The sequence below is a fragment of the Platalea leucorodia genome (genome assembly GCF_965183815.1).
Source record: "Platalea leucorodia genome assembly, chromosome: 10".
Classification (NCBI taxonomy): domain Eukaryota; kingdom Metazoa; phylum Chordata; class Aves; order Pelecaniformes; family Threskiornithidae; genus Platalea; species Platalea leucorodia.
The window spans coordinates 20,988,789-21,008,630 of NC_138832.1; the positions used below are offsets into that span (position 1 = coordinate 20,988,789).

General features: G+C 40.9%; 1 protein-coding gene across 9 annotated transcripts in view; it reads right to left on the reverse strand.

The window, feature by feature from the left end:
- Positions 1-19,842, reverse strand: part of ACSL4 (acyl-CoA synthetase long chain family member 4) — a gene marked incomplete at its 5' end in the record, with an annotated part of 70,845 nt that overhangs the window by 22,441 nt on the left and 28,562 nt on the right. The gene's annotated exons all lie outside the window — the stretch shown is intronic.

Here is a 19,842-nt window from a genome sequence, read left to right on the forward strand (position 1 = left end):
CCCTGCCCCGTTTAAACACGTTCTGAATAAAGCTATGAACAGAAGCTTAATTTAATTAAAAAAAAAAAAAAAGAGGGGGGGCAAGGAAGACTTTCAGATTCCCTGTGGTCCATTCTCCTGCTCAGGGCAGAAGCAACAAGACCTTTCTCATTCTTGATGGATGAGTATCAGCAGAAACATGACCTCAGGACTATGCGTAGCACACGCTGTCCAAAAGGGCCCTACGGAACACGAAGCAGAGTCTGGGTGCTGAGGGAAGAGGAGAGTTCACCGAGCAAAAGCATGGTTATGGAGGCAGCGAGGCTTCACTGCTCCCACGACCAGTGGAAAAACAGATGCCTCTGTGTGACTGTACAGACATGGCTTAAAGTCTACTGCATAATCGTTCGCTTGGACTACTTGGTTTTGTATACAGAAAGCTTTTAACTGATGTTTAACCTAGTTATATTTTATTAGTCTTCCTCATAAGTCTAAAATTTCAGTCAAGGTACCATTTTTTATGGACTGAAACTGTGTTAGACATCCCTTACGGAATTCTCCTACAAACATTTTCTCCTGAAATGTGAAATAAATGAGAGGCACAATAATGTTTTTAGTGTCACTGGCATCTGCATGTGGCTGTACAAGATTCTGATCCGTAACAGGACCATCCCAAACTCGTGCCAAATAAATATTTATCATATTTTAAATATAATGCATAACAGACTGACGCACTGAACTTGCCAAAGTGCCTCCACAGCAATTCCATTTGGTTAGAAGCCAAACTTAGTTATGCAAATTACACCTTACGCCTTCAATCTCTTATTTAAGTTTAATTAGACTTTAAGAGAAAGGACGAGATGCAATGTTCACATCGACGCACCATCGAGGATGCCTTCAAGGCAAGCCAGCTACACGTTACTAAAGCGTAACAGTTATGTTCTCAGTAAACTTGCTCCTTCCTCAGAAATATGAGAAAATGAAGCACGCGCATGAAAAACTTCACTGTATCAAACTGTTTCGTAATACTAGAATATTTAGAATACGTCATATTTTATATTGAGTTACAAAGTTCATTATTTCTCTTAATTGTGCAATGTAACTAGTCTGTTGAGATGCTTATCCATCTATTTTGGAAACAGCAGAGCTTCCAGTTGCTGATGTACGAAATGTACGTTCCCAGCCACAGCAATCAGTTGCATCAGGCGTGGCTGCAGCCTAAGGAAAAAACCAAACCAAACCAAACCAGATGTAGTTTCTCTCCTAGACAGCTGTGTTTTCGGCATCTCCGAAGGATTCTCTTCAGGTGAATAAGCTTCTAGAAATTTGGAAATGGTAACTCTCTAGACTAGCGTTCATTTGTTATTTGCAATGATACCTTACAGTGTTTGCGTTAGAAACCTCACTCACGAGGGAATATTTTCCTTATTACTATTATATGCTGGGGCTTTACAAAAATTCTCGTCCAAGCTTACTATATATACTTACTATACTTAATATACTGACTATATACTAAATATAATATAAATATACTAACTATACTTATATATGCTTACTATACTTAATTCTAGTCCAAGCTCACTCTAGAAAACAAATAACGGATGCGGATGCTCATACAAGCACTGACACTGTATTTTACGGACTGCCACAGATGGAAGAGATGTTCTTTGAGTATGATCTGACTTCGACAGCCTCAGTTAAAAGCTTCGCAGACAGACAACGGGCAACGTTCTACTCGTGTCCTGCAGCCAGGGCCGCAGCACAAAGTCTGAAATGAGAGCACGAGTTCTGGAACAGAAGAGATGCTCCTCTCGTAATTTTTCATGAGTTTAACTGAAAAATCTAAGAAACAAGTGGCAACTATTTTTTTTTTTTTTCCCAATATAGAAAAATAGCTTTTAAACAGTCACAAAAGCTTACGAAACTAAGTAAGAGCAGCAGTGTGTGTGGGGAACAGGGAGAGGGTTTATGCCTCTGGAAGCGACTATTCACGGAGGAGGAAATGCCCTCATCTTCTCCGCATTTAACTGCTCGGACAGAACAGAATCAACTTGTCCAGCCTTTGCACACACAACCAGAATTTCTAAGTCTAACTCAAAACCTAAAGAAGTACCTGTGGCTAGAAATGTTATCCTATGCAGTTTAATTTTAATAAGGCAGCGAATTATTATCTTTGCTAGGAAAGGCTTTAATTAGCCCAAGTCCAAAACACTGTAAAGGATTAATATCGAGAGTGTATGAATAACAGTGTTTATTGTCCTTCCCCTTGTGTTCAAAAGCCTGCAGGGATCCGATGTACTATGCGATAGCATGATTAGAAGAAAACATACTTCTTTTTCAAGCTACTTCAAACATTAATTGCGACTTTTAAAACGTTTTTTCATCGTTTTAGGAAAGTCTTCTAGTACAAGAGATGACATTAGATGGGAAAAGCGTAGTAGTCTAGTTTGGGAAGAAAACCTGGAATCTGCAAAGCAAGAGGTTGTTTAGTTTAAGACCACCACCAGAGGAAGTCCTGGTTCCCCTGCCACCGAGCTCTTGCCAGCTACAAATGGAGACACGATTCTGGCTTTAGCGTAGGGACTCAGGGTCGATTCCTTTCAGGAAGGTCTGAAATCTTCCCAAACAATCCCGTCTGAGTAAGTAACAACTGCTTCCAGGATTTATCTAGCATTCAGGCAGATCTAAACATTTTGGAAACCACAGTAAACATTCGTAATTTGTAAGCGGAAAGGTGGTTCTACACAGGGAAAAAGTGTGAGTTGACCTGAATAAGTACATCGGTTATTAGTTACAGTCAGTTTTTGGAAGGGAATTTAATCAATATCTAGTAGTCCTGAATTTGTTGCAGTGCTAGAACTGAGAGAGGCTAGGATGTCAAAAAGAAATTACAGAAGATTGAGAAATAGCACATTGCCAGGAAGACGCAGCAAGCTTAAACACAGTAAACAAATGAGTGCATACTGCCAGGCTCCCTACAAATTTTGATTTTCCAGATTTATACCTGTCACATACAAGAATGAGAGAACATTTCTACAGATAAGACTGTGATTAAATAGCAGTAAGAGTTAGAAGAATCTTGTGGCTAATTACAACTGGTTTGGGGTTACAAAGATTGAAGGAAGAAAAACTAAGGGAAATGATTCAGTTTTTATATCTTGTCAGTGTTTTTATGAAAACAAACTCTGCCAATATGAATGCAAGTTACTCATGGTAGAAAAAAGTACACGAGGTCCGATTTTTGTTCCTTTCTCACAGGCAGATTTCTACATATTTTCCTCTTACACAATTTTGTACGTCAAAGGGCAACGGAAACTCCAGAGGTAATCTCATCAAACGCTGGCAGGTTTCAGAAGTGCTTCTGTGCTCTGGCAACGCACTGGTACCTCAAAGCCGGAGAACTTTCAAGAGCTCTTACTCTGCCTGTGCAGCGTAACTACTAGTGCCCGTGTCCCCACAAACAGAGAGGGGAACTCCGATCCAGCGGATCCTGATGTAAGTCGAGGGTCCCTGTTTAAATATATACATTTTATTTGAAATAGCAAAACCACAAGTAGTATTAGGAAATCTTGTTTCTCTTACTGCTGCTTAAAAAGTAGTTAATAAATGTTTTACTTAGCTACTAAACAAAGATCAGATCTATTTTTGGTTTCAAGAAAAATGTTATTGTTGTCCTTTATATTCACTACTTCTCTTTTACTATCTCAGAAGATATATGCACTTAATGTCAATCAGAAAAAAAAACAATTTGTAAGCGTCAAGTGTCATGCATCTAATTGCTGCAACAACTATTGTAATGGAAACCAGCCCAGCCACGCTTACCCAGTATTTCTCAATTACCTACCAGACTGGTGTGAAACTCTCTCTCCTAACCTTGTTACAGAAGGGCAAGCAAATATTTGGTGCAAGGCTAAGAGCTGTTCGTGTGCCCCAAAGGCAGAAAACACAAAAGGCCAAGGCGAGATTCCACCCCTGACAACCGTCCATGGAGAACACACCGAATTGGGCCGGCGTCTCCTCTAGCCCCACCTCTGTCACCTTCGCCTCACCGAGTTCCCTCCAGAACCTGCAGGGTAAATACCGGGGGCTCATTCGCGCCAACGCTTCCTCGCCCAAGCCCGCGCGCGCTCCGGTCCCGTTACGCTGTGATCCGATCAAAAGCCCGGGGCACACAAGGTTTCAGGTCAATCCGATGTATGCTACAGCGGTGCGAATGCTAGCGGTCACTGTAAAAATAGCAAACCGCTGCTTCAACGCTTTTTTGTGGTACAGAAAGTGAGGGGCATCCTTTTGTTTGACTGGCGTTTTAGTTAATGAGCACGGTAAGAGCTGGTGGCTTGGACAGACAGTATTTCAGAACAGGATGGAAAAGGAGAAAATGTGCAACTGAAGAATACTGATATTGCCTCAAAACTCCTCCAACATCTACAAAATGTACTTGGACTAAAGGGCACAAAAATTAAAAAGGAAAACGCATATTCTGTACTAATAAAGAAGTATTTCAGCCTGATCCCCTCAACATATACCCCCGTCTCCTCAGGCATTATGGCAAATGTTACTCTCACTCCAATGTTTCAACAGCAGAGAGAGGCGATTGTACTGTTTCCACCCAGCTTTTTAAAACAAGCATGTGAAAAGGCAAGCAGCAGGATCGAGGACAAATTTTAGCGGATACGTGGCTGTGGAAGTTCCCCGGCAAAAGCCAGGTAAGCAGTCACACAGGAGCGGATCGTCTCTTTCTTCCCATACGTCATCCAACACGGACAGACTGACCCGTTCTGTGTTCAGCTACACGATCATTTTGCAATGAAACGGCTGTGACTTCCATGGCTCTGATGATCCAACGAGTGACATTTAGGTTAACATCATCTTTTAATTTTCTGCTTCTTTCTCGGTAGCAAACTGCTTTGCAAAAATACGAAAGTAGTGGCCTAAGATTGTTGAATTATACAGTCTAGGAGATCAAATTAGTTTTAAGACCTACAAATATAAATCCCTGTTTGCCACGTTTTCCGTGACGTTTTTCTTGCCTGGAAACGCTGTCCTTGAGAAATTTGATATCCAAAGTCAAATAATCCCCTAAGGCATACAATTTATACTAAAACCAGTTTCATACATTACCAAAAAAAAAAAAAGGGTTGTCGCTTGCTTCCCCACATCAAAATCATGCCTCCTTTGAGTACTGCCTTGATAAGTTCAGGCTTTTTGAAAATATTCTCTTATTTTAGGCAACGTCAGATGAGTTCCAAAGCCTGTTATTGCACCTGCCGGTTTGAAGCATATTACAACAGAAGACCTTTGCATTCACCTCTACTGTATCAGTTTGAAACTACAGACTGGAGATCAATTCCCCTCTTCATCTTTGTTTTATTTTGAAGCATTACAAATGAAGCAGGTTAAATATATATAAAAAAAAAAAAGATTACTGAACATCCAGACTGTATAGGGCCGTACCATGGACTGTTTGTGCAGTCTCTAGCATAATATGAAACTACAAAGACGCATTTAAACCTAATTTTTATAACCAGATTATGTTTTAAATTCTCATTTTTAAGGGTGATTCTAACTTGAAAATGTGATTGAAGATACTGATTACAGGCCCAAAAAAAGACAGTTCAGCTAGAAAGGGGAGAAGTAAAACAATGCAAAAGCCCAAGTGAGACTGCTCGCTCCATTTTTTCTGTGTGGAACAGAGATACCTGAAACCTGGCCCCGTGCTCTGTGGTGGTCTCAGCTGAGCAGCGTTACTTTGCCTTGAAAGGGACCAGTAACACTCCCTCACGTTACTTCTTTCGGGTAACTTCTTAAACCACGCCACCATTTCATCTCGCTCAGCAGCGAACGGATGGACAGTCTGGATTTTGCTTCTGGCTCCTCAGTGGAACGCAGCTGACAGAAAGCAGGAATTTACTCGAAGCTGGGTTTCTTAACAGAAGCTGTTTTCATAACAGAAAAATTAAGAACTGTTTTCTCTGCATTTTCAGGGCACGATAAAAGTAAATAACTACGTACAGTCTTTTACAAAGTCAGATGTAGTATTCCTGTTTCTGTAATATTAATGAACGTGTGAGGGGGGTACCGCAGATACAAAGCGCGAATGTAACTTGTGTAACTAATATTTTGCTTCTAATCGCTAGGTCCTTTCCCGGGTCTACCGAACATTCATTTTTATCTATTTTCAACTTCTTGTCAGCATTAGGAACATATGCATGGGCAACAGGTTGTTAAGAAGTAGGGTGCTCACCTCCCTTCTTATGTTGTTATCCTATGCTTACGATAATCGTTTCAACATCATCCTTTCACAGTGTAAGGAAATAAGTACATCAGGTGCTTTTTATTTTGCAAGTAAAGATGAAGGAATACAGGAAATAATCTCCCTGGGTAAAAGGTTTTTTTTAATTTACCCAGAGACAACGTATTTATGCTTATGCCTGTTGGATACAACTGCTTCACCGATCCCTGGAGTACATACATTCAAGTTTAGACTCTGATCAAGTCGTGGTATTAGGGTTGGACAAGTGTTAATGACATTTTACTCAACAGCGCAAAAAAATTCATTAACAACATTACCCTAGCCGCACAGATTAAATATTAACACTCATTTCCTGGCCTCAAATCTGGTATGCTACCAAACATCTGTACAGCATGGCCTAGGAGGAATTGTACGTACTCTTGTGATGACGCATTAGAAATACTGAAAAGTAAAATGGCATTTCCCAATACAAAATAAAATAGTAACATGAATCTATTACCACATAAGAACAAAAGTTAGGAGAAAGTAAAGACTGAATCATTCTTTTTTAAGCAGGATTCAGCCAATGGATTCGTCTGCCCAAAGCTCAGCAACAGGGACGCAGAAGAGCCAGTCATGAACAGCTACTTCCTTTATTTACAAATTTCCTGAAATCTAGCAGCATTGCTCCGTAATAACCTTTTCGTGAAAGGAGCAGCTCAAACAGTGAAACGTTAAAGTGCACGAACACAAGCCCAGTCGGGCAGGCGAACGCGCAACCTAAGGACAGAGCTCGCCCTAATCCCTCCTAACGCTCCACCGAGAAAGTCCAGCAATAGTAACCTCCTGCGCGCCATCGAAACCCAGGCACAGGAACGGACTCCAACAGCTTCTCCCTTTTACCCTAGTCATCCTGACAGATTCTGTACTTCGTTTTAAATGTCTTGCCAACAGGGACTGTGGTGTAATTTAACAGACTAAACTTCTAAATACAATTCTGTATTACTTCAGAAAACCCGACTCTCTCTTCAGCTTTTGTTTTGTCACGAAATTCTGCCACCAATTTTATATTTACCTTTATTGCTTTTCAAAAACTCCATCGTCTCTCATCAGTGGCATTAGGTTGCTTCCTTCTCAGACACCGGTCATAATTTAGGTAGTGAAATTACATCCATAAAAAAAAGGGGGGTGTGGGCAGAAGTAAACAGGCCTCCTTGGGTACTGCATTAGCAGTCTTTTGCCCACCAAAAGGTGTCCTGGGGGCTGGGGAGGGGCCTTTATAAAGTTCTTACAGGTTTCTCAAAATTCTGTGGGGACAGTCAACAAGAGGAGCACCGGAGCTGGGAAATACACTTTCCCTTTTCTCTTAGGAGCTCACATCCAAATTCCAATTCCTCCCTTTTCATGACTAAGCAAAAAGAAGTAGGCTTTCTTATTTGCAATGTGAAGAAATTCTCTCCTTGCAGATGTTCTGATATACGGATGACCGGGTGTGCACTTAAAAAATACAAGTTTAAGAAAACTGTTCCCACCCATGGTCATCTGAGACGGCAGCCCCTGGGATTTCAAGCATGAGTCATCTCTGGTTTTCATTTGCATTGCCTAACTAGTTAAGCCGCAGAGGAAAATGGTTTGAGACTCAATAAAACTTAAGAGCACTGGGAGCAAGCATATTTTAATCTTTCGCACAATCACAGCATTTTCCAGTGAAAAGTGATGCTGTCTTTTGTATGCTTAAGGAACTGATTTTTATTGTGGTCTTAATGCAAAATCTTAGCACAGTCTATTGCTTAGTTCATGGTGAACCTATCCTATCCCTTTCTAGCCAAACATACCTAGGTTCATTTCCAGGTATCCATCGTTTTTAGGTATCTATCATCTCTAGATCCACACCTGGAATTCCCAGATGAAGATTTACCTAAGACAGAACTTTATACTGCAACTTTTTGCTCACTTCAAACTTCTTGTGAGTGAACTTGCTTTCTGCTCCTTTCACGTGCTTTATGACAGCCTGAGATATATTTAGGGTGCATTTCTTTTAATAACATTATTTGGCAACTCAAGTATTAATTTTTATAAGGAAGATCTGGAGGTATAGACTGGGGACGAGTTGTACGTGGATAATAAAACAAGGCAGCGTACACCCATTCAGTCAGAGAAGCTGGGTATTGTACCCATCGGCAAGGGAGTACTGGTGATGGCGTTTTCTACCGGGGCAGGCAATCTTACTGACTTACCGCATCGTAACAGTTCTTCGATTTTTATCTGCACTTCAGAGGGGAAGTGAGATGACCAAGCACATTTCAGTACATTTTCTCCTACAAGGCAATGTGCACATTCAAGTTTTTTGATTTAATAGCTCTAAACACTGTTCTGTTCAATCTTCTGAGCAGTGTAACACCACCGAAAGAGGAAGACAGTGCAGAAGTAGTCCGAACATAAATACTCATACTAAAACAGGAGAACAAGGTAGAAACTAGCACAATCCTTAGAGAAAAGAAGTTAAAAAAATGGAAGAAAAAACCCCTCTGAGACAGTTTTAAACAGCGAGGTTTTGAACTTTACCACCCCCTAATACCCGTGCACGCACAGTTATCACACTTCTCATTTTACAGACACCACCACGCTTGTTTAAGGTGTACGGTTTCAGAGGCAGGCAGCTTTTGATGTTCTTAGTCCAAAACATCCATGTAGCTTTTGCAGGAGAGCAGAAGGCGTACTCACAGGATCGGGTCACACCACCACGTGCTCCAGGCCTGCGCTGGCAGCAGACGGCACCGAGCGAGCCGGCTCTGGCCCCGGAGCTGCATAACCATCTCGTCCCATGATTGCGCCTGGGCTACTACGTCCTCCCCCTCAGCAAAGCGTAGTAGCACAGGGCAGCCGTGCGCTAGCACAGCCCGAGAGCTCCCTGAAAGGAATTGGTTCAAGCCCTGCCGGCTCAGAAGACATCAGAAAAGCATGCGTGACTACTTGCAGCAAACCACACAGCTAGAACTCAAGTGGCTTGACGGCATGACTTGGTATTTAGGTAACTAGATCACCTTTAATATGAGTAAAGCGGGAGTCACAGTAGCAACTGCAGAAGTAAGAAACTGTTTGTACAGCACTAAACAGGCAGTAAAGTGGCCTTAGAGTTAAATTTTGAAGGAAGCATGAAGAGGAAGCTGACGCTGTTGACTATTCTTTCCACTTATTTTTTAGGAACTTTCTTGCTCTGAGGAAGGACCAGAAAAATCCTTAGCATGACACTGTGCATCACAACAGCAATTTATGGTTAGTAATAAAAAAGATTTGTTAACAAATGCAGTGATACTCAAAAAGCTAACGTTATCAAGAAAATGTTTCCATTTTCAAGTTAAAAATACACAGTCCCCACTCCAAGGCTATCAGTATTTGGACTGATCATTATGGTGATGGTAGGACACAGCTCCCTGTTGGAAGGTTTTAGTAAGCATTATTTAAGTGCTCACTCCCTAGTTATTGTCAAGCTTATTGCTCACTAGCACACAAAAAACCAAGTCACTCTTTACCTTTAATGCAACTCAAATGTTTCTAGGTAAGTAGGTTGATAATTCTTTTCTTTTTTAGGTTTTTTATGAATTTAAGTAGTGAAAATTCTAGGCATCTCTTGGGTTATAAACATGCCTAAACAGACCATTCGATACAGTGTGTTCCTGGATGGGGAATATGAGCTTTGTCAGCTGTTTGTTGTCAACACCGTTTGTACAATTGCAAAATACTACCTGCTACTTGAAAACACGGACCAGGCTGATCACGTACTTTACTTTAGGTCAGGGGATACCACTAGAAACTCAGAACGTTATCATTCTCAAGTGCTAGATTTTCAGCTACATTCTGTGTTCGGAGTGCCTTCAGATGTTTGAATCATGTACCATGCTGCCAAACACTGTGCCCGACAAGAAGGTTTAAAATTTACTCTTGGTTAAAACCAGCATTATGACATTAGACTGCTTTTAATAGCCTCAACTTTAACGCTTCAGCAACCCAGTATTCAAAGCTTACCTTTCTTAAAGATAAATCTACTTAATGCTATCCAAGTTACAGAAATATTTTTCAGTTTCAGCTTTTTAAGGAAAGGTAAACTTATAAACTAAGAGGTAATACGTAACAAATTTATTAAACTGTTTTGTCTGCCTGAGGAACGCAGATGAATTACCTTAGAGAAACAGCCAACAGAAACCTTATCCACTATGGCCTTTCAGAGAATAAGATCACACACGCACTTTGCATTTGCATGCAATGTCTGGGCACAGACGACGACTCAGAAAGGCAGGAAAACAAGTGCTAGAACAGTTGGTGTGGACCTAAAATCTCATACTTTAGGTATAAAGTAGTATCAGCATACACATAAGCTATGTTTGTATCTTATTTTCATGCATATATTCCAGAAATTACCATCCAACTGCAGCGACAGCGACCTGCATGTTCAGTAACACAGAGGAGGTTTCCCCGAAGCCCTGCTGCTCCTTCCATTAACCCTTCTGCCCCTGCTCGCTCACCTCCTTCCCCACACTGCAGTTCAGACTGGTTTGGTCCAGGTTAAACAAGGCTTGTTTTCCAAACAACAGTAACTTTTTAAGCGGATGTAGGTTATACCTGAATAACTGCAGTATTTTTACATTGGGGAATGGGGGAGAAAGGCTACAAGGCTGGTCAACATCTGATCTTTTTCTGACCATTCTGTGCATGGGATTATCATTCATCAAACCATCTTTGAGCATTCAAATAACCTGAGCTCAGCTCAAGGCTAGAACCAGTTTTTATCTTCAGTTATATTAGACTAAAATTGCCAAACTGTTCAGCGTGCTCTCTTTTTCAGTCACGTTTGATGGAACTGCAATGTACACTGCGTAGGTATTGTTATTTAAAGGCATGCAAGAAAAACATGCCTGAAAGACCAAGCTTCAGTGAAATACTGAAATACCTCCACAGCTTCTCTCGCATGAACTTGAACAGCAAGGACAACGTATAATCCACGAACAAGCCAGACTAAGTACTGACAATCCCAGAATGGTAAAAAAGTAGCATACTCATACAAGCAGGATGCTCGCCGTGGTTTTCTAAGGCATAAACTTGCTCCAGCCCCTGTTCCAACTCCCACTTTCTCACCCTGCTTTTTATTGAAGAACAGCAAGCTCAGTTTCACCTTCCAGTTCTTCCTCTTCCCTGTGGCGATACGTTTCATAATAAAAGCACTTTTGACCAAGTTGTTTGAACAGAGGCGCTCATAAAAATGCAAAACTATTTGCATGCTTATGAAATAAACAGAGAATCCATTTTCATAATGCAAATTAAACACATCTATCTAACAAAGGCACAAACCCAAGGCTATCTCGAATTCAATATTATACTGTGTAAATACACAGTGTGAATCAGCTGTACATACACCTGTCTTCGTGGAAAGTAACGTGCAAAACAACAAACTAACAGGCTACTACAGACAGACAGGAACCACCCCATCCTCGCTTTGCACTTCTGCGTCCGGTGCCAAAAGACCACAGGCACCACAAACCAGGACCCCTTACTTCTTTTTCATTTTTCCTTTCTATTCCTGTACCAATTTGCTGTTGTTTAACATTACCACTTGCTGCGCATTTACTGTCTCAGCTCTTCTATGTACCATTCAAAGCTATGGAAAATATTGGTGTAAAACTACACCTTACTGATATAGTATTGCGATTCTTTTAGTAGGAATGTTTTCATTGTGCAAAAAAACCAAAACCAAAACAAAAAGTGCCACACTAAGAAGAGAGAAAAGGTTAGAGAGGTTAGTACTTAAAGCAAATTTTAAGATATAACACAACGTGAGCAAATGACTTTATTGAATTGGCATGATGTGACCTCAGCGTAACAGAGACTCCAACAGAGAAGTAAAACCAGTGTAAGAAGCCGGCTGGTTCTCTGTCAGAGTCTTTACATTTAGGCTCATGGCAGCCAACTCAATCCAAACCTGGACTGCGGCGATCCCACCCTGACTGTTCCCTCGGGCTGCAAGTTTTGCAGGCAGGCTATTCCAGACAACGCTTACGTCGCGGCAGTTGCCCGCTGCAGCTCCCTGTGCAGTCATGCAAGCGCCAGCGCAAGGGAGGAAGCGGTAACCTGGGTTTCGTGCCGCGGAGGCGGAATTACTTGCACCTTTGTAAGCACTTTAAACAAACCGAAAACCCAGCTACAAGCATAAAAGGGAGCTACTGCTGCAAGAAGTGTCCCAGTCTGTCTCTCCCCTTTTCCCAGGAGCCAGGGTGAGCGAGTGCTGGTTGCAGCTTTTGCAAGCTTAGTGTGTTCATGGAAGCGCAGTATTAGTAAAAAAGCAACCAGAAGCTGTAGCGCAATAACTAACCTGCTTTTATCTTTATTGAAAGCCAAAAAAACCCCCAAACCCCATCCGCAAACACTGAAATGTCTTATTAAAATTTTATTACAAATTAATTTTATGTGTTTCAAAGTACTTTAATATGCATAATTTGTTACTTATGGAAGGCCAGGAGTTAGTAATCTCCCTAATCCATAGTGGCTGTACGGTGCAGGAAGCAGCAGCTGTCTGCTGGGTTGGCAGTTTAAGCTACGAAACGGATGCCCTCATTCATAAATTTTTGGGCTTTTGCTATGAGCCAGCATTCGGCGTGCAGCGAGAGGCAGTTTCCAGCTCCTCACGCTTAAGTAGCGTATCTGAAGTAGTGACATTCATAAGCTGCTCAACTCCTCTCGCTTCCAAGACAAACCATTTGTTGAGAATGACTCACTGTGTATTCTCCTTATCATGTGCTTTAGTTAAACTGAACATAGTAAGATCTTTTCAAAAATGATTGCATGTAGAACTACTAGAGAGGAAACAACAAAGTACCTGGTAGCTTACTTAGGAAAAAAGTGGTTCAGTTCATTTGGCCAGTTACATCAATCTGCTATTTTTTTTTATTTTCAGCAACATACTTGTGTCCTCACAATACCGGCTCCTTGTAATCTTACCACTAGCTTCACTCAACTCTACAAACTCAACAGGACACTGATGGCAGCACTCATTTAAATGTGAGGAGAGCCATTCGGCTGTATGCGCCGCCTGCCATAAATACGTGCAGAATTGTGAACTGCAACCTTGTGTGAAGACAGATCAAACGTTGTGCGGCACCTGCTCATCTGTAGCCTAACTCGACAGACAGCGAGTGCTCTTCGTATTTCACCGAGTGTGAGAAACCGACAGGGCAGAGCACTAGATGAATACTCATTATTTGCAGTCTAATGCTTCTCTAAACACAACTTTCTCGGTAGACTTTTTGGTTCAAGTTGTACGGGTGGCTGCTAGCGTACAGAAACACACATCATAAAATTTACAGATTAGTGACTTATTTAAAACATCAAATCAGACTTGTAGCCAGATGAGCAATCATTACATGAACAGAAAAATAAATCATCTTTTATTTTGGGAAAGTTCTTCTTTTAGCACGTACCACTGCATATGCGGCTTGCTATTGACCCAAGTCAGCTGGATGCAGAACGAGCAACTCAGTTGCTCAGTTTGCAGGAGCACAGCACACCTGTAGCTTTCTCTTTAAAAGACCAGCGAGAGGCTGGCTTTAGTTTCAGGCTCATCAGTGTGCGTTATCCTGAACCAAGCAGCGTAGTTCATATATTATAGCAGAGAGGCTAATATAAAAAATTTGAGGACAGGACTCAACAGGCATGTCCACTGGATGCTGTGGAGGGCAGAGATATGACCGAAGGAAGAAGAGCAGGCTCTCGTTAGGAGCTGCCCACTCCAGGCATAGGGGCAGCCCCTCCGGCTGTCTGCAGCTGGGGGCCTTTGGGCTCCACAGCAAGAAACGGGCATGCTGGAAAATAATCACAGAAAAAGCTATCCGATAGATCAGTATGGCAGTGTTTGCCTGTAAAAGCATTTGTGTAACTGAGGGGCAGTAAGAAAAACTCGCTTGCACTAGCAGACTGCTACAGAAAACCAAACACGAGTGTTAAGTCTGTCCTTACTGTGACACATAACAAAGATTTTCTGGCAGCCATGAAAGAAGAGCCTCAGGGCACACGTGTGCTCTGCAGAAACCACTTATTTGTTTCATATTTCTTTTTCAAGAAACTGAATTGGGAAATACAAACCAAACACACTTATAACTACCGACACCAAACAGAATTTCTCTTTGTGGTATCACATACTTAATATTATAAATTTATTCGGTTCCTCTCTATGCTAATATTTTTCTACTCCTCTGAGGAGGATTTGTGCAAACAAGGCTCTTGAAGAGCCTTAAGGGTCACTTACCAAGTAGGACAGTTACGCAATTATTTTATGGGCTACTCTCCATTTCTGACAATGGAGCTGAGCAGAAGGTGTATACGGGATTAACACTTGTAGAAGTGCAAAGGGTTCGGTGGGCAAAGGCATGGCTAAAAATACACCTATTTGGGAATAGGAGTAAATACGTTAAGAAATAAGCAGCAGCTCTTGCATGCTTTTGGTTTGAGTTGTGTTGTTTAAGGGTCAAAAATTTCAGCATGGAAAGGAAGGTGTTTTGGAGGGCTCAGTCCCCGACAAGCCCAACCGCAGCAGCCCAGAGCTGTCAAACCGCACGCTGCTGCGCAAACGGGCGTTACTGCTCACCGCGTCCAGCCTTGCACACGCGGCGCGCCTGCGGACTGCCATGGAAGAACAACACTCAGCAAGAATCTTAGCTGAAGGGACTCTTATTACTCAAGTTACTTCTGTAAAGTTACACAGCAAACACACAAGCAAGCAGTTTTACAAACTAGACATCGAACTGCAGTAACTATAGTTGAAACCGAGTAACTGCACGTACAGAGGAAAACCTCAGGTAAGATGCGGTTCAGAATGCACAGCTTGTATCTTACAACGCGCAGAACAGTGGTTTAGGGGGGAGAAAAAAAAAAACAAAACACAAAACAACACCCCTTCATGTTACTTGAATCTACTGTTGTGTCTCCTAGAGGTAAGTCACATTTATTAAGCGTTATTTAAATTTAAAATGCTACACAGTTAGGTAAAGCATCTAGCTAAGCAGAGCAAGGATCAGAGTACACTGCACTAATACTATTTTCACTTTAAAAACGGGTTGCACGGTATCATAAAATAGCTAAAAAAACCCAAACAGGTCTGCTGTACAGATCTAACACATGATTTTGTCAGACATAACCACTAGCTAGACGTTAAGAAAAGATTTTTTAGATGTTGGCCATGCTTATACTAGAACAAAAGCACGATGAGGTAGGCGAAACATGTCATTAACAGATATTTTAAAAATAAATTATACATTTATTATAAATTTAAACCATTTTTAAAAGAAATCCTCTGAACATAAGCATTTCTGTAACTGTCTTGGTATTACTCACTTACAATCTTATTTTCTATAGTAAGGAGAGTTAAAACAGAATACCACTTCAGAGTTATTAAAATAACAATTTAAAAGTCTGTTTAATTAGTACGAGTTTTAAGAGTACAAGTACTGGAATGTAATGTGCTATTTTAAGTCTCTCCTTGTCACGTCAACTTGTTTCTAATTTCACAGGCTTTCAAGCATACCTAGATATTTTTTTAATTGATACATACATTAATATTTTAACTGCCATTATATACCTATGCTATAAAACATTCCCAATTATCAGTGTATGGAAATACAGGGATTTTCCCTGGACACTAACAAAAGCAATGAGCAAAACTCATGAGATGAGCTGCAGCGTCATCACACAGCTTAAAGTAAAGTGGATGTGCATGCAGGTATTCTGCTCGAGTTTTGACACTTAACAGCTGCTATTGACAGACCAATGAATTTATAATAAAAATTAAATAGAAATAGAAATCTATTGGCTAATAGGCAAGTTACAAGTATGCTTTTAGACAAAGACGCTCAGCTGATGAAGCAGTAACATACTCCAGGGAATCAACGGTCACATCAATATCCATCGAAGGAAATCCTAGTTCATTAGTTCTGTCCTCACTGAAGAACAGTGGTATTCAGGTATCACAGATTTAAGAGTCTCGGATTTAAAGTGATAACCAGGGATCCACCTTGGATCACTTTAAATCCGAGACTCTTAAATCTGTGATAATTGGTGGATCACTTTATCTCTACCTTGGAGATAAAGATATCTCACCTTGAAGCCCAGTGAACTCCCAGCTGCACAATATCCATCAATTTGGCATTAACTGTACTACAAAAAAGCATGCAAAATTTAAATACAGAAAAAAAAAAAAAAAAGATATTTTCTCAATATCTAGGATTCCTTACAAAACACTTCACAGAGGTGAAAAGTGCTCTTTGACTTCAGTGGAAAGCCCAAGTGTTTAGCTCCATCTGAGGCAAAGAAAGAGGGAAACAATTCCTCACGTCCTTCGCATTACACAGCTACTAATCCAAACGCAAAGCAAATATGCGTGCTGACTTTTGATGTGGTAGCATTAGCTCCAACCTCGCTTCCATCATAAGCAACTCACATACACAAACTTTAAAAATCATCCATTATACAAATTGACGTTCTGGCAACGTTGGCTAAAGGAAAACGTTTCCCCCCCCTCCCAGCCCATGCCCACAGTCACCTTTCCTTACTTGTTCTGCTCCTCCATTTCCCAAGACTGCCTGTGCTATTTATTTCCTTACTGGAAAATGGTTCAACGTGCCTTCTGAGTTTTCTACTATATTTGGGATCATCTTAAAAAGTAAAATAACTCTCTAGCCAATTGTACCAACACGCCTTGCTCACACACACTCCTCACATCTAACCTCTGCAGAAGATCAAGTTCAAACCAGCACAAGGTTTAGTCCTGATTGAAAAGCTGCTATGAGCAACGGCAGCACAGGTCAGAAGCAGCGCGGTAGCCTGAATAGTGGAAGGGCTTCCTATCTAGGACAGCAACAACAGCATAAGGAATTTCCACGCCCACACTCATTCCTAACCTCTGTATCATGCAGGTAAATAATGTTATGCACATCTGGCACATGATTAAAGCCGTATCTTGATTACAAGTACACTTTAAATGAAGTATTAGGTAGGAACTGATAGCCCTAAGAAGTGGGGCAGGGAAAGCAGATCTACTGTAGTTTATTTAAGTTCTGTCCAATTATTTTTGCTGATCTCAGCCAAGCAGCTCCATGTGGATCACACTAGGTACCTACTGCAGAAAAGAAAACTGAAACCACATCTCCCAAGCAATTCTGGCAACTGGCCAGAAGACTTCCTCTTTGCAAGTGCAAGTCTTATTCCATACAGCGTCTTTTGGTTCACATTCGTGTAAAAAAAGTGAAGACTTCTCCCAGTTCCAGCATATCCAGGATTAAGGCAAGGTTCTCCCTGTCCACCGCTCGGACCGCAAAGAGCGATCTGTGAGAAAGGCCTTGGCGCTGGCAGGCTTCATACGCAACACAGATCATTACAGAAACCCGTCGCACCACTTCCAGCGTGTATTTTACTTTCAGTGCGATACAAGTTACTCCGAGTGGCCACAGAAGAAATAACTAGTGCTGCATTTAGCTTTTGTTTTTATGTGCCTGCCTACCGAGTTCAAGATTTTGAGGAAACACGCAGTTACTAAGAGTGTCAGAGGATTATGGACAATCCTAGTTTCCCTCCCCCATCTCCAACCAAAAAACCAAGGCAACAAAAGAAAAGCAATAGCAAAGCATTAATAATTCCTATCCACTGTAACGTATAGCTCTACTAGCACAGGAGAAATACTCTCTCAAGCTTTCCCTTGGGCCCTTTCGTACGGCTAGCCTATTCCACTAAGCACCTTCCAACTGGAAACGTGACAGGGAGCCATCCCAGTTACAGCGAGAAGAGGAGGTGACTTTGGAACGAAGAGGGCCACCAAAGCAGCCACTGCCCAGCTGCTGTAGAATGCAGGGAAATTAAACAGCGTGGCCAACGTTTGAGATGTGCCTTCCACAAAAAGGGTGGAAGACATTGCACCATCAAAATAACGATCCAATATATGAACAAATGGAACAAAACTGTGAGTTTTGTTTCTCAGGAGATTGCTTCCCTCCTTCCATGAAACTTCCTTCTCCCCTGAGAAAATAAGTGTCCTGAAGCACAGTGACCACATGCTTAGTTGTGTATACAATGAAGATTTCCTTTAATAATTAACTCCAGCTCTTTTTTTAGCTTAAGTAACTCCTTATTAAGAACAGTTCTCTTATAAACAAGCACTCATTCATTTGTCATGTTAACTACCTAACTCCATTAATCATTAACTTAAACAAATTTTGCACATTTACGTGGCTCAGGCTACTGTTTAGTATTTCATTTGGGTATTAACTTAATTTAAAACAGTGTAACAGCCTGCATCTATTTTACTAGATACATATCTTACCCTCACTTGGAATATATTTGTATCTAATACCTTGCTTTAGTGATTTGTTCAAGAGTGGTTTCTCTAGTTTTATAAAAGAGCCGAAGCATAATCCTCATGTTAGAAGGAGGTGTCACCTTGGTAATTTATCATGCTGAAAATTTATAGCTGCTGCTAAATGTGAGATTATTCAATCAGCAGACAATGGGCAACGCTGTCGCTTGCACGGTGTATGTTACAGATCCTGTTAAAGGTAATACACGAGTGAGGTTTGCATGAGATGCAAATACCCAAATAATTAACACATCATGAAAACCTTATAACAGTGGGGTTCTTGGGGGAGGAAGCTGTCTTGCCTGTTCCAAGATCATACAGTTCTGTAGTTCAAGACAACAATGAAGGGGAACTGGCAAATACAAAGAAAGAGAGGTAAGTTAAAAATACATTAAATATTTTCTAAAATCACTTTTATATGGAAATATTTAAGACTTCTGTAGAACTGTATTAAAACACAAACTTTGTATCTGTGCACAAAGAGCAGAAGAAAAAAAAAATTAAACCAAACAATCTTTCTGAAACTGTGGAACATTGCCAATTCCGTCTCTTGTTTGGGAGAGAAGATTGGTTATGGAATTTGTTTAAAATGTAAGATTTTCACATCTTAGGGGAAAAAAAAAAAATCCATGTCTTTAATCATTACAGTTAGTCTGAGATGACAAATCCCAAAGATTCAAAAAGTAGAACTTAATTTAAAAGAAAAAAAAAAGTTTCTAATTCCTATTTGTAGCTTTATTTGCTAATTTTCCCACTTCAAATTGGCAAGGCTATAAATGCAAGTTTGTCTAGAATAGTAAATGATAAAGCATGTCGTATTCATATTTTCACGCTACAACAGTCCAAGATGAAAAGAGCAACCAAGTAAGGACAGATATTATCTTTAACCCGACAATCACCTTGTACAACCATCAGGGACGACAGCTGTCCATTTACTTTATATGAAACAATCTTTTATTTACACTAAATTTCTCTGTAACCTCCATCTATATTTATTGAGCATCCTCACTGGGAAAAAAGCAAATCAAAGCTGTCCGTGGACCACGACGGGTCCCCGCTGCTCCTGGGGCGGGGGAGGCACGCAGCACGCACACACACACAGCCTTTGCTTCAAAAAATCCACAAAGCGCACAAAGATATTTTAGAACACCGCAAAGTGAAACTTATCTCAGGGGAACAGGACAAAAAAAAAAAAAAAAAATTCAACCAGTTATTTGCTTTACTTTAACAGGTGCTCTTATGA